Source organism: Hydra viridissima, unplaced genomic scaffold (genome assembly GCF_058129835.1).
Source record: "Hydra viridissima isolate aposymbiotic clone 2 unplaced genomic scaffold, HvirCarnegie_v1 scaffold_11, whole genome shotgun sequence".
Lineage (NCBI taxonomy): Eukaryota > Metazoa > Cnidaria > Hydrozoa > Anthoathecata > Hydridae > Hydra > Hydra viridissima.
Genome location: NW_028324310.1, coordinates 8,432,501 through 8,445,035, shown reverse-complemented (window position 1 = coordinate 8,445,035; position 12,535 = coordinate 8,432,501). Strand labels below are relative to the sequence as shown.

At 33.5% G+C, this 12,535-nt stretch overlaps 1 pseudogene; it reads right to left on the bottom strand.

Moving 5' to 3' along the window:
* Window positions 1-7,224: 7,224 nt before the first annotated feature.
* LOC149882025 (uncharacterized) lies at window positions 7,225-9,751 on the bottom strand (annotated as a pseudogene).
* Window positions 9,752-12,535: the final 2,784 nt, after the last annotated feature.

The following is a 12,535-nucleotide window of genomic DNA, read 5'->3' as shown; positions in this document are numbered from 1 at the left end:
GAAAGAAAGAAATGCGATGTTTCAACTGCGAATCATTAAATCACTTTGCACGTGAATGTACCTCTTTATGCAAGAAATGCTCGCATAAACATGCTGCGAAGGACTGTTACAAACGTCGACAAAACCAGGAAAATTTAAAAGGGACGAGTTCGCATTAGGTATTTCTACAAGAACTCGTCCCGAAACAGTACTACCTACTAGCGACTTGGTGATAAACGGAAGAAAAGCTACAGCGCTTGTAGATACTGGTTGCTCGCAATAAATCATCACCAAGAAGCTACTGCCATCTAACTACAAAGTGATTTGTGTAGTGGATGTTGCAACAATGGGCGTAATGATTCGATGTAAGGAAGTTGTTGCTAAAATACACCACCCAACAAATGGGTGCCTGCTTAATGCATTGGTGTTATGCGTGGATGAAGTAATAAACAAATACGACATGATTATGGGCATGGATCTAATAAAGTCGTGCGATGAGCTGAAAATTGGCTCTGGAAAATTAAAATTCTGTAATTCTCTAATTAAGTTGTCACCGACACACCCCGCGTTGCGACTGTTGAAATTGGAACAAGCAAAGCTTATTTTGATGGCAAAAAATGGATTGTTAGTTGGGAGTGGGAGAACGAACCTAAAATGAAGAACAGAACAAGTCAGTATAACAACCAACAACAAAAAATGTCGCAGATGAACTCACACGAGTGCCAGCAAAATGGATAAAACACAAAGTTGCAACACAAGAATGTAATATCATTTATAAACACGATAATCAGCAGGTTAAAAAAGTTCATTCAATAGCACACATGGGAGTTTCCAAGAGTATGGAGTTATGCTCGCGTGCTGGAATCCACGTTAACAGAGAAACAGTGAGACAAGTTGTCGCTGAATGTGATGAATGCAATTCAATTGATCCTCATGTGGTTTCATGGGATAAAGGAAATCTTGCTGTCAGTAAAGTGTGGGAAAGAGTAGCCTGCGATGTTACTCACGTTGATTTATTGGTATATCTCACCTGTATCGATTGTGGCCCAAGCAGATACACGTTATGGTCACCATTAAGCGATGAAAGTGCAGCAATCGTTGTTCAATCGTTAGAAACAATATGGTCATTGCTTGGAACTCCTTCCGAAGTTCTCCTAGATAATTGTAAGTCGTTTAGATCTCAGACTATGCAAGCTATGGCGTCGAAGTGGGGAATAAGACTTATTTATCGAGCTGTTGAAAAACCATCTGGAAATGGAATTGTTGAAAGAGTTTATCGAACGGTAAAAAGAACAAACGCGAGAGCAAAATGTGGTATACCCATGTCTGTATTCTTAATCAACAACGTTCCATCAAAACACGGCACACCTTTTGAAATCTTTTGCCAACAATACAAACGCGTCCAAATTCCTGGAATCGATAAAGTTGAATCAACACAAAAACCCCTAACTAAATTTCAAGGATGGAAAGTTGGCGATAAAGTGTGGGTGAAGCCCAAGCATATGACGCCGTGTACACGGCGATGGTCAAAAGGAAGTATAGTGGCATTGCATAATGGTTTGACAGCTGAAGTTGAGGTTAATGGGCATACGTTGCCACAACACTTTTCTCATCTGCAGCATCGTTGTGGGACAAGAAAGGAGACATAACAACTGATGACGATTACGATCTGACGCTGCACGTAGGAGTATTTGACGATTTTAGCTGGCCAAAGTTATTTCTCTCATTTTAACAGCTGAAAACTTTACCATATGACAAGAAATTGTAAATTAAATGTTTTTTGTACAAATCCAAGCCAGTGGCGTTCAATATAGGGGAAAGATGAGTACTTTAGGGATTACATTTTATTCTATTCAATAGGATTTGAGGAAATAAAAGATATATTATTTTTCAAACTTTATTATGGTAAATAACATACTATATTTTGATATTTAATTAAATTCCACTTCGTCATTGTCAGAATATTCTTCATTTTCGTTGTTTTCAGTGTCGGAATCTTGGACTTCTCCAGGAAGAAGCAATTCCACAGCTTCTTTTGAAAAAGGCTTTGTAAGTTTGTGTTTCTTTTTCCCAATACTGGACAACAGAGGGTCGGATGTTTACAATTACCTATTGATGATATCTTGGTTACAATCTTTTCTAGAAAATTTTCTAGCATAGCTAAGTCTGTACTCCCGGAAATGTTTGTTTCTGGCTTCGGCAGCCTCTTCCGACAATTGTCTAATTGGCAAAAGCGCATTCTCTACTATATCAGGACCATGTACTAAAACTTTATGCAGAGTTGGAGTCATCGGACACCAGGGTTATAGTTCAACATAAAGCTTTGCATTATCCAAAGTATACTGTCTGAACTTTTCTACATCAATCTTGTGGCCACTGGAAATTACTTCTAGGATAATTTTCATTCTGAAAATTAAACGGAAGTCTACTCCAGTGATATCTGCAGATGTTTCCGGGTCGTTGAAGAATCTCCTGCTTGTGTTGCCGTTATTGGTATTCCCAAATCCAACCTTAGGTATGTCGACAAGAATGCCCATTTTGCTCTTGAATTCATCTTGGATTTTCTTTTTCCTATCTGAGATGAGTCTCTTCTCATCTTCATTCAGCCTTTTCTGCCATTTTTTTACAGGCAATTTATATGATAGGTGAAGGAGACTTTCAAAACACCGTATTCTAGCATGCAGAATGGATAGTCCAAATTTGTAGCTGCTTTGATTGTCAACACATGTTCTGTCCAAATCATTAAATTGTCTTGATGTTGCTCCACAAATATAACATCGCATGGTCGATTTAGTGGTGGTTGCTGCGTTACAGACTTTTCCGTCATTCATAGTTACCTTCATCAGGTGTTCTACTGCTATGTCTTGAAGTTGAGTTGGTTTCAAGCCTGCAATTTTGTTTTCCATGTGAGCAATTTCTTCAGCTATTACATCAGCAGTTTCATTTATGAACCTAATTTGAATTGGCCTGCAAAACCTTGGAGACGATGGTGTAGGGTTTTGCCAGATAACCTTTTTATTTACTCCACAAGTTAGCTGTAATGGAACCATTGAGCATTGAAATATACTGGCATCAGAATTAGAGTCATCCTCAAACTTTTGATTAAACTGTGTCTGCTGGGAGCCATCACAACCCCATTTTGTAGATAATTTCATATGTTTACGCCCACTTTCCGTTAAAGTCTTGATAACTTCTTCTAAATACAACACCAACCTTTCGGCAGTATGGTTTAACAGACTTTGTAAGTCTACTTCAGCTAAACTTTCTGTGACTGTGAACGAATCAGGATCAGGATAGCATGTTTTTTTTTCTTCGACCAAAGTGCTGTAGCAGGGCCATTGCTTCTTGTCACTTGTAAGTACGATTTCATATTGAGATTTTGTTAGGCCTGCGTCAGTAAATATTAAAAGAGCCTCTAACGGTGTCAATGATTTTTTTGTAGGTTCAAGACTGCTGCGATAGGCTTTTTTATACTTTCCCGCTCGTTTGGGAGATGTTTTAAGATCTTTGAGGACGGTTGCAGCACTTCTTTTGCCACTTGTTGTCAAACAAGTTTCAGCTGCAAAAACAATAGCTTCTGGTTCCACATCTTTCCTGAGCTGTTCTGTTTTTCTCCTCTTTGAACGTTCACTAGAATCGACAAAACTTTTTCTTGGTCGTCCTGCTGATGATGGAGTGGATGGGGTACCCGGTATTTGGAAACTCCCTTGCAGCCAAGGGCCATGCTTCTTAATAAATATTTCATGAGTTCTGGATGAAGACGACCACATCTTTCTAAAAATAGCTTTCAACCTCGACATTTGACGCTTGTATACTGTTTTTAGTTCTTCGGTATATTGATTTCTTGATAACAAATTTTGATCAGCTAAGTCCATTTTTTCATTGAAATTTGGAGCCTCCTGCTGCTGAATACTGTTGTAGAAATCCAAAAAAGAGATTGTTTGCATTCCTGATGACCCATCTAGAAAAAAAAATTAAGTTGAAAAATTCATCTTGGACCTTGATGTGCTTAGAACATGATTAAAATTTAGATGGCATCAACAGGCAGTTAAAATTAAGATTTTTAAATAGCTAGTGGTATAAACTCATAGAAAAACGAAAAAAACTAAGAGGGTTTCAATGCGCACTACAACTTTTTCACTTTTAAAGTCAAAATTTACTTTAAAATTCGTTAAAAAAATACTAAGTTTCATGGTACATAACTTTTGTGGTAATTAATATTTCAAAACGGTAGTAAGAGTAAATAATGTACATACTTGTCATAGATTCATCCATGATATAACACTGTAAAACTTCTGTTGTAAACACTTGTACACAGCTTCAATAAACACCACTAAAATCGCTCGTAAATAAAATGAACCACGCAGTTATAGATCGGATATTTAACTAGACTGTGTAGTTCCAATTACTACTTTTATAACCAAACCATTAACTGCTCATTAAGCGACCATTATCGAGAGATAATAAGGGTAGGTAATTAAGTGGGTACGGCCACTTTTAATAATTCCAATTTTGGCCAGCTAAAATTGTCAAATACTCCTACGTGCGCTGGTTAAACCTCCCGAAACTAACTTAGAACGCGTTGTAATTGAAGATCCAAGTTCTCAAACAAATCCCCTGGACGATGGTGAAGCTGACAATAGCGCGGACCACGCTGGTCAAAACTATCCAGCAAATTGTAAGATAGAGACTCACCCTGTTCGATTCACTCGATATGGGAGAAGAGTGTTTCCTAACCGAAAGTATCAAGATTATGTATGAGCTCTTGGTGAGCTGGGGGAGATGTTGTGATTTTAATATGCGTCAATAATGCTTTGCTAATTATTGACAAGATTCACACGCTGCATAATTTTATTATTATAACGGTTTTTATAACGATTATTAATTGTTGACAAGAGTCACAAGTTGTATGTTTAAATGCTATATATAGCGAACAATTTTTTTTTAAAGTCGTCGAGGTTGTTGACAAGTAATAAAGATATTAGAAACAAAATAAAATGGCTCTTAAATGCGTAGAACAACAGTATTCATCAATAATTTTACTTAAAAAGAGAAGAATGATTCAAAATTTTGTCTAATCAGTGGTAGGAAAAAGATCTTATTTTAGTGTGAAGGGACTTCTTCGTTAAATTAGGGCAAAATGAACTCTTAACACCATATAAAATCATCTATAAAATATTTTATGAACTTTGTCAATCTAAAAGTGTTGTATCTTGATTTGGATCCGATGTAATTATTGGAAACAGAGCCTTAATGACCGGGGTCCGGGGTCTACACACCCCCCCCCCACACATACACACAAATAAATAAATTAATAAATAAACAAATAAGATAATAAATAAAAAATATATAAAAATTTGATTTTTTTTTTTTTTTTTTCATAAGAAACCATATATTTTAAAATATATGATATACGACTTTATTTTCTTTAGCAACTAATTTCAAACTTGTTAAAATCTGCGAAAACCACACGTCTCATTATTTAGTACTCCATTTAATTGCAAAAAATGTTTTTAACATTTTTTGCAATTAAATGGAGTATTAAAGTGTTTATGATATTCTGTAAATTAGTGTTTATGATATCCTGTAAAAATCAGTGTTGTACCATAGTAGATTACTTTATCAAGAAGTAACTTTTTTTCACATGTTCTGAAAAAATAACTTTAACTCATCTTTTGTAACACGTGTGGTTTTTGCAGATCTCGATTCGATTGTCAATTATTTTCATAAGATTTGATCAACCTGATTATAAGATTTATGTCAATCTTTAGGAAGTTCTTCTCAAGTCTATGAAAAGGGAAAGCTGGTAAAATCATTTGCAATTTCTTTTTTGCTTTTATAGCTTAGTTATTAACCAATCTTTAGGTAAAAAACAAATTGCCCTTCTCCTAAGCTTTGCAAAATCACTTATAATTTTTAATCAAGATCAGTTATAATTTTTAGATATTTTAAAATAATTTACCACCTATTAAAGGGTTTTTAAAGTGTCTTGCCTTCTTTAAAGGACGGTTTAAAAAGAGCATACAAAAGTGTTTCCTAATGTTTTTCACTGTGGACCTATAAACTCAAATTCATCTTACCTAATTGAAAAAAGATCACAAAAGGTATTTTAGATACGACCAGTATTTCGCATAGGCGATGCGTATGTATCAACTACACTGGTTATTTCACGGTGAGTAACAATGTTTTTTTTTAACATGTGGATTTTGAAAAAATTGTATCGCAAGAATATGGAAAGAATATATGGAAAGAATATCGCAAGAATATGGAAAGAATATATGGAAAGAATATATGACAAGACACACAAACGTTTAACAAATAATTGGTTCAAAAAAATTTGTACACCTCTGAAAATAATAAGTTCAATAAAAAATTTTAAAATGATACTTCATATTTTGATGAAAACAAAAAACATATATAGTTCAAGATTAATAAAGAAAAACATTAAATGGATATCCTTGCTATGCTGAACAATCTGATATCTTTTATGTCTCGCAACATGGCATCTGATATCTTTTATGTCTCGCAATCACGGTGCATAGGAACATACTCTAAGACCTTGCAACACATTCCCAAAAATTTTATTTTTGATTATTATTAGAAAACATTTCCTCATTCAAAAAATGTAAACGACAACTTTTTTTAGTGGGGGCCTGGGGAGAAAACACATATTTTAGGGCAGGGCCCAGGAATTTTGTTGTTCAAGATAGGTAACTAAGAAGCATGTGGCATACTCAAATTTTTAGTATGTTGATACTGGTAGCAAATGAGGATGACTTGCAAAAAATTAGGGTAATTGGAGCTAAACCAACCCCGCCCCGATCCCTAACTACCCCCTTCCTAGAACTACGTCTCCTTTAATCGTAAACTTTTTTTTTTGTTCTATCATAAACTAGATCAAAATTCATCGACAGATTTCAAATTTCATCAAAAAATCTCTTTTCGTTTAAGATTTATAACAATGCAAAGCTTAAAATTACCCCCTGAAATAACTATAAATGGTCTCAACTTTTAAACGAAAAATTATATTTTGATGTAATTTGAAATCTGTCGATGAACTTTGATCTAGTTTAATATGAAACAAGCAAAAAATTGAAAAGTGTTTTTAGGAACCATACCCTGTGGAGGGCTATTAGGGGTCGAGAAGGGTTTGCTACAATTATTTATTACAGTAAAAGAAAAAAAAACTCTGATTTTTATGGTTGCATTATGATTGATATTTTACATTTCAAAGTCATACTAAAAGTTTGTTCATAGGAGATTTAACACTTTACTTTTTACAAACTACATTCCTGCAAATAGAAAGCTACTTTAAAAGTGCTTGTAGTTGTAAGCAACAACCGCGTTTTTCAGCGCCTCTATATAGTTTGAGCTGTGCTCTCCAACTTTTCTCATTCGCCAAAACTGATTGAAATCCTGATGAATGGATTCGAGAGCTTGTTCAGTCCAGTAACCTAAGCCTATAGAACAGTAGAAGTACAAAAGAAATGCAAGTTTATTTAATAAATATTCGTCGTAAACTATGCAAATTCTACGATTCAACTGTTGAAATAGAGTATTTAATTACTAAGATTATAAATTATTTTTAATCAAATTTAAAAGTTATTTATCATACCAAAGACTCCACCTTTCATGTTGATAAATTCAGTAACATGTTGCTCAATTATGTGTACCTTCAAAGGAATTGTAGCCCTTAGATTTCTATAGCTCGTAGAGAACTCCTCTAGATCTTTAACATACGTGGAGCTAAATAATTTTCCAAAACAACAATGGACTATTTTTTTCAAAATCTCTAAGTACCTTAATATATTTGGCAGCGGAAACTCCAAGACTAAACTCTTGAAAAAATAGTTCAAAGCTGTCTATGTTTTTAAGCAATTTATGACAAGCGTTGCCTTCCAAACGATGCTGCCCTTGGTAGGACACTCTGCAGATGTTTATTTTAGACAGATATTGGTTAACAAACTATAACCCACACTCCTTGTTTTCAAGTAAATTTTTTTCAATCTCTTTTAAAATTTTGTCTACAACACCTAGCAGTATATGTAGTCCAGGAATATTTACAAGTTCTAGTATTTTTGTTGCCTGTTAATAAAGGGGAGTTAACAACATTAGTGTACTTTTTTTCTTTTTTTAAATTTGCACCATCAGCCATCCATTGGTCGTACAATGTACACAAAGACTCTAGAGTATAATGATCAGCTTTTTGAAAGTCAGGAGATGACGTCATGCAATACGGACAAGGGTGTTTTGATGTTGCAGTTTGTTTTCCAACCATTTGAAGCAAAACCTTTAGATCTTCAGATACTGTGTAATCTAAGGATGAAATGTTTAGCTTATCCAATATTAACCGCAAATTATGGTATTTTTCGTTCAATGAAGGCAAAATGGCCCATATAATAGTTTTGTGGACGCTTGAATCTTTAAAATCTTTGCACGCATATCCGTCGCACTTGCCCAGTTTCTCTGGAATTTTATTATTTTTTAATTCTGGTTTTAGGGTTATTGACAGTGTAACTTTTAGGAATCCCTGCCCTCCATCTACACCTAATTTGATATCAACATCATTTGTTTCTTGACTTCTGTGATGAAGTACCATTGCTACGAGTTCTTTAATGTCATTGCAATACACAATAGGAGTATCTTTTTCTACCAACTATACATTCATAAAAAATCAAAATGAATAATACAAATTGCAATCTAGCTATAAAAATTTTTTTTGGAAATAGTTTACTTACCTCTTCGCATTCCTTTAATTCTAATAGCAATGGGAGTTTATCACAATTGAATAATTTTCCAATTATTTCGTTGTTCTCAATCAGTTTAATATTGAAACCAGATTCCACACTTTTTCGTCCTGCCTCACTTCTCAGAAATCGTACAACTTCAATCATGTTGCGATTACTTAGAAATCATAATAAAGTTATTACAAAAATTGGCTTTAAACTCATAACAAATTTATTTTTAAAAGTATTTTTAAGCAACAAAAACTTACCTGGAATGTAGTTTTAATTGAAGTTTGTTCAATTTATCTAAAGAAAAGAAAGGTTTCTTAACCTCAGTCTTTCCGAAAGAGACAGTGAGTTGCTTCGGACCAAGGGTTTTCAAAGCTAAGGTGTTCTCTGAGACATTTGTGCTGAAATCTTTGATAGAGCTGGACAGAACTTTTCCTTGCGTTGTTGGGGATGTTGATTTTACAATGGCAGTTAAATTCTTGGGCATAGCAATGTTGACAAACTAGTCTTTCTGCAGGTTTACTTGAAACATCTTCAGCGCCTTGATAAACAAGCTTTCCCGAAACACATTCAACCATAGGGGCCAATATTTTTTCCATTTTTGATTTGCGCCCATTTTCACAAATAAAACATTCACATTTTTTCCCTCTAATAACTCTGGTATTCAGGTCTAAATTTTATAGCACATGTATAGCAACTATAATAACTAAAATAGCGAAACTAGTAAATTAAGTAAATTAAACATCAATATAGTTATAATTACCTTCATAACACGGCCGCATAATGAAGTAAGGATCAGTCCCTGCAAGCCTTTTTCTACATTTTGAGCAAAGCATGGTAGGAAGGTCAAGATTATCCGCTGAATAATCTTTCCAGAATATAGTTTTGATAAGGTTTGAGTAGTCATTTATCTTTTTATTTAGATTTAAATAAGTTGTTTCAGGATTATTTATTGGTCTTAAATCCGTGCCTTTCCTGAAGCAGCAAATGCAAAAATTTTTTACAAAATCACTATGTTCTTTTGCATGTTTAGGCATTTTAAATGAATGCTTCAAATAAAAACTTCTGATATGGATTGATAATATTAGCATGATATATCGGTCATATCAATCAAATGTCAATATAATGGCTATAAACACATGTCAATATAATGGCTAAAAACATGCTTTCAGTTCGTATATCAACGCGTGCAAAGAGTTATTATGCAACTGTTAACAATTAGCAACTGCTAGCTTTTACTAACTGTTGATAATTAAAGGTTGCTTTGCTTTGTTTTTATTTCAATAAAAATGTAAATAGAAATGAATAAAAATTATTTATCCGTCTGTAAATTTCAATGTTAGACAAAAAATTTTAAAAACTTTAAAAAAAAAATTGATAAATCTATCACAAACATTTCTGAAAATCTAAATATGGGGCATGGGCTCGATTTTGTGGTGTTCGAGAAGATCCCCCAAATCCCCCCAGGGTTTGGTTTCAAAAAACAATTTTCAATTTTTTGCTTGTTTCATATTAAACTAGATCAAAGTTCATCGACAGATTTCAAATTACATCAAAATATAATTTTTCGTTTAAAAGTTGAGACCATTTATAGTTATTTCAGGGGGTAATTTTAAGCTTTGCATTGTTATAAATCTTAAACGAAAAGAGATTTTTTGATGAAATTTGAAATCTGTCGATGAATTTTGATCTAGTTTATGATAGAACAAAAAAAAAAGTTTACGATTAAAGGAGACGTAGTTCTAGGAAGGGGGTAGTTAGGGATCGGGGCGGGGTTGGTTTAGCTCCAATTACCCTAATTTTTTGCAAGTCATCCTCATTTGCTACCAGTATCAACATACTAAAAATTTGAGTATGCCACATGCTTCTTAGTTACCTATCTTGAACAACAAAATTCCTGGGCCCTGCCCTAAAATATGTGTTTTCTCCCCAGGCCCCCACTAAAAAAAGTTGTCGTTTACATTTTTTGAATGAGGAAATGTTTTCTAATGATAATCAAAAATAAAATTTCTGGGGATATGTTGCAAGGTCTTAGAGTATGTTCCTATGCACCGTGCAATTATTTCGTTGAGATTTCAAATATTTTTATTAAGAAGAATGTTTTTAAAATGCTTTTTATACATCCTTTCAAACTTCAGTATGACAACCAGAATGACAAGAATAAAATTGTTTTTATTCTTTTATTGAAATGTGAACGACATATTCCGCATTCGTAAGTCAGTTCTTAAGCCACCCCATTTACCTAAACAAAGTCTCTCGTCAGTGTTATTTTTAATCACTTTTAGAACACTTTTCCAGTTTAGAAACGTTTGAGACAATCGAAGAAATCGATTAACAATCGAAGCAAAACAAAGCGCAACATTTGTATTAAACTAAAAAAAGCTTAACATGATTTTAGTTCGATAATCAAGAATCTAGTAAATGTAAAAAAAAAACAACTATAAAATTATGATATCCAATGTCTAAAATCCAGTATTAAATTAAATTAAATTTTTTTTTATATAACTTCATGAAACAGTTTTTTAATGAACTTTTTTGAGGACTTCTTTAAATTTGTTACGATTTTTTCGGTCGATGATAATGAAACGTCTAACACTTTAAAGATAATGTTATCTTTGAAGTGTTAGGCTTTTTTTTGTATTGCAGTTACTCAATGACTGTCGTTATATCTCCATGTTCTTCACAAAAAATGTTCTTCACGAAGACCGAATGCCCAATAGGAACTGCACCATGTAAATTGCCCTCGTGTAGAAAAACACAATTCAAGCTCTGGTTCGAGCTATCAATAAACAATCTTCATTCATCTGGATTGTAGATTAAAAGCCCTAATTTCTTCAATAAACCAGGAACGTTATTACAAAACACAAAGGTGCTGTTATTTTCAAAATACTACAGAAATATATTTTCTTTGGTTCGAAAGTATGATACTTTCACTCCTTTTCCTAGTAAGTTTTTCTCATTTCGTCTTGCAGCTAGGATTTCTGAAACTTTTTTTGAGAATCACGGGCAAAATCATTCAGCTCATGCTGATCAAATCCCCTATGAACTGAGTGCTGTTTTTTTTACTGTCCCATTAAAAATCTCAAATACATTTTTTACAGTATTATGAAATTTTTACTCCCCATTAACTACAACATTATCCAAAATATCACAAAAATATTAAAACTTGCGAACTAAATACATAAGTAAAAGAAAGGTATTTAACTGTTAATCGCAACATCAAAGTGGATCCCAGTTGAGTTGTGCTGATATATAGAATAGTCATTTAACTTATTAAGCTTTAAAATACATGGGTAGGTCAACTTTTTTTTCGCTCCATATTTACATTATTAGAGTTAGAAGTGTATAATTGGATACCTAACACCATAAATGAAGCACATCCAATTATCTACGTATCCTTTACCCATGCTGCATCTTCATGTATTTTAATATCACAAATCTGCTTATCATTTACCATATTTAAATAGCTAGCCATTTTCTCGTGAATTTCGTTGCCCATGTGGCTAATAACTTTATCTCTAAATGACTCATCTTCACTGCCAGTTATGATAAAAAGAACCTACTCTAAAAAAACAGGTTTCTATCTCCTTTATTTTTTCTCGTACGAAATAAAGGAGATAAAAATTGTTTGTTTAGAGCAGTTTCTATCACCTTTAATTCGTGTTTGATGCGTTCTGCGAAGGCATTTCGTTTCTTAAAAATTCCTAACTTTTCTGCAATTGATTTTCTCATATCAAAAGATGTACATTTTGAAATTCTTTCATTTGAAACAGGCCCCCTGATTCCGTGTTGAGTAATGTTAACTGCGTTGCTTAATTCAC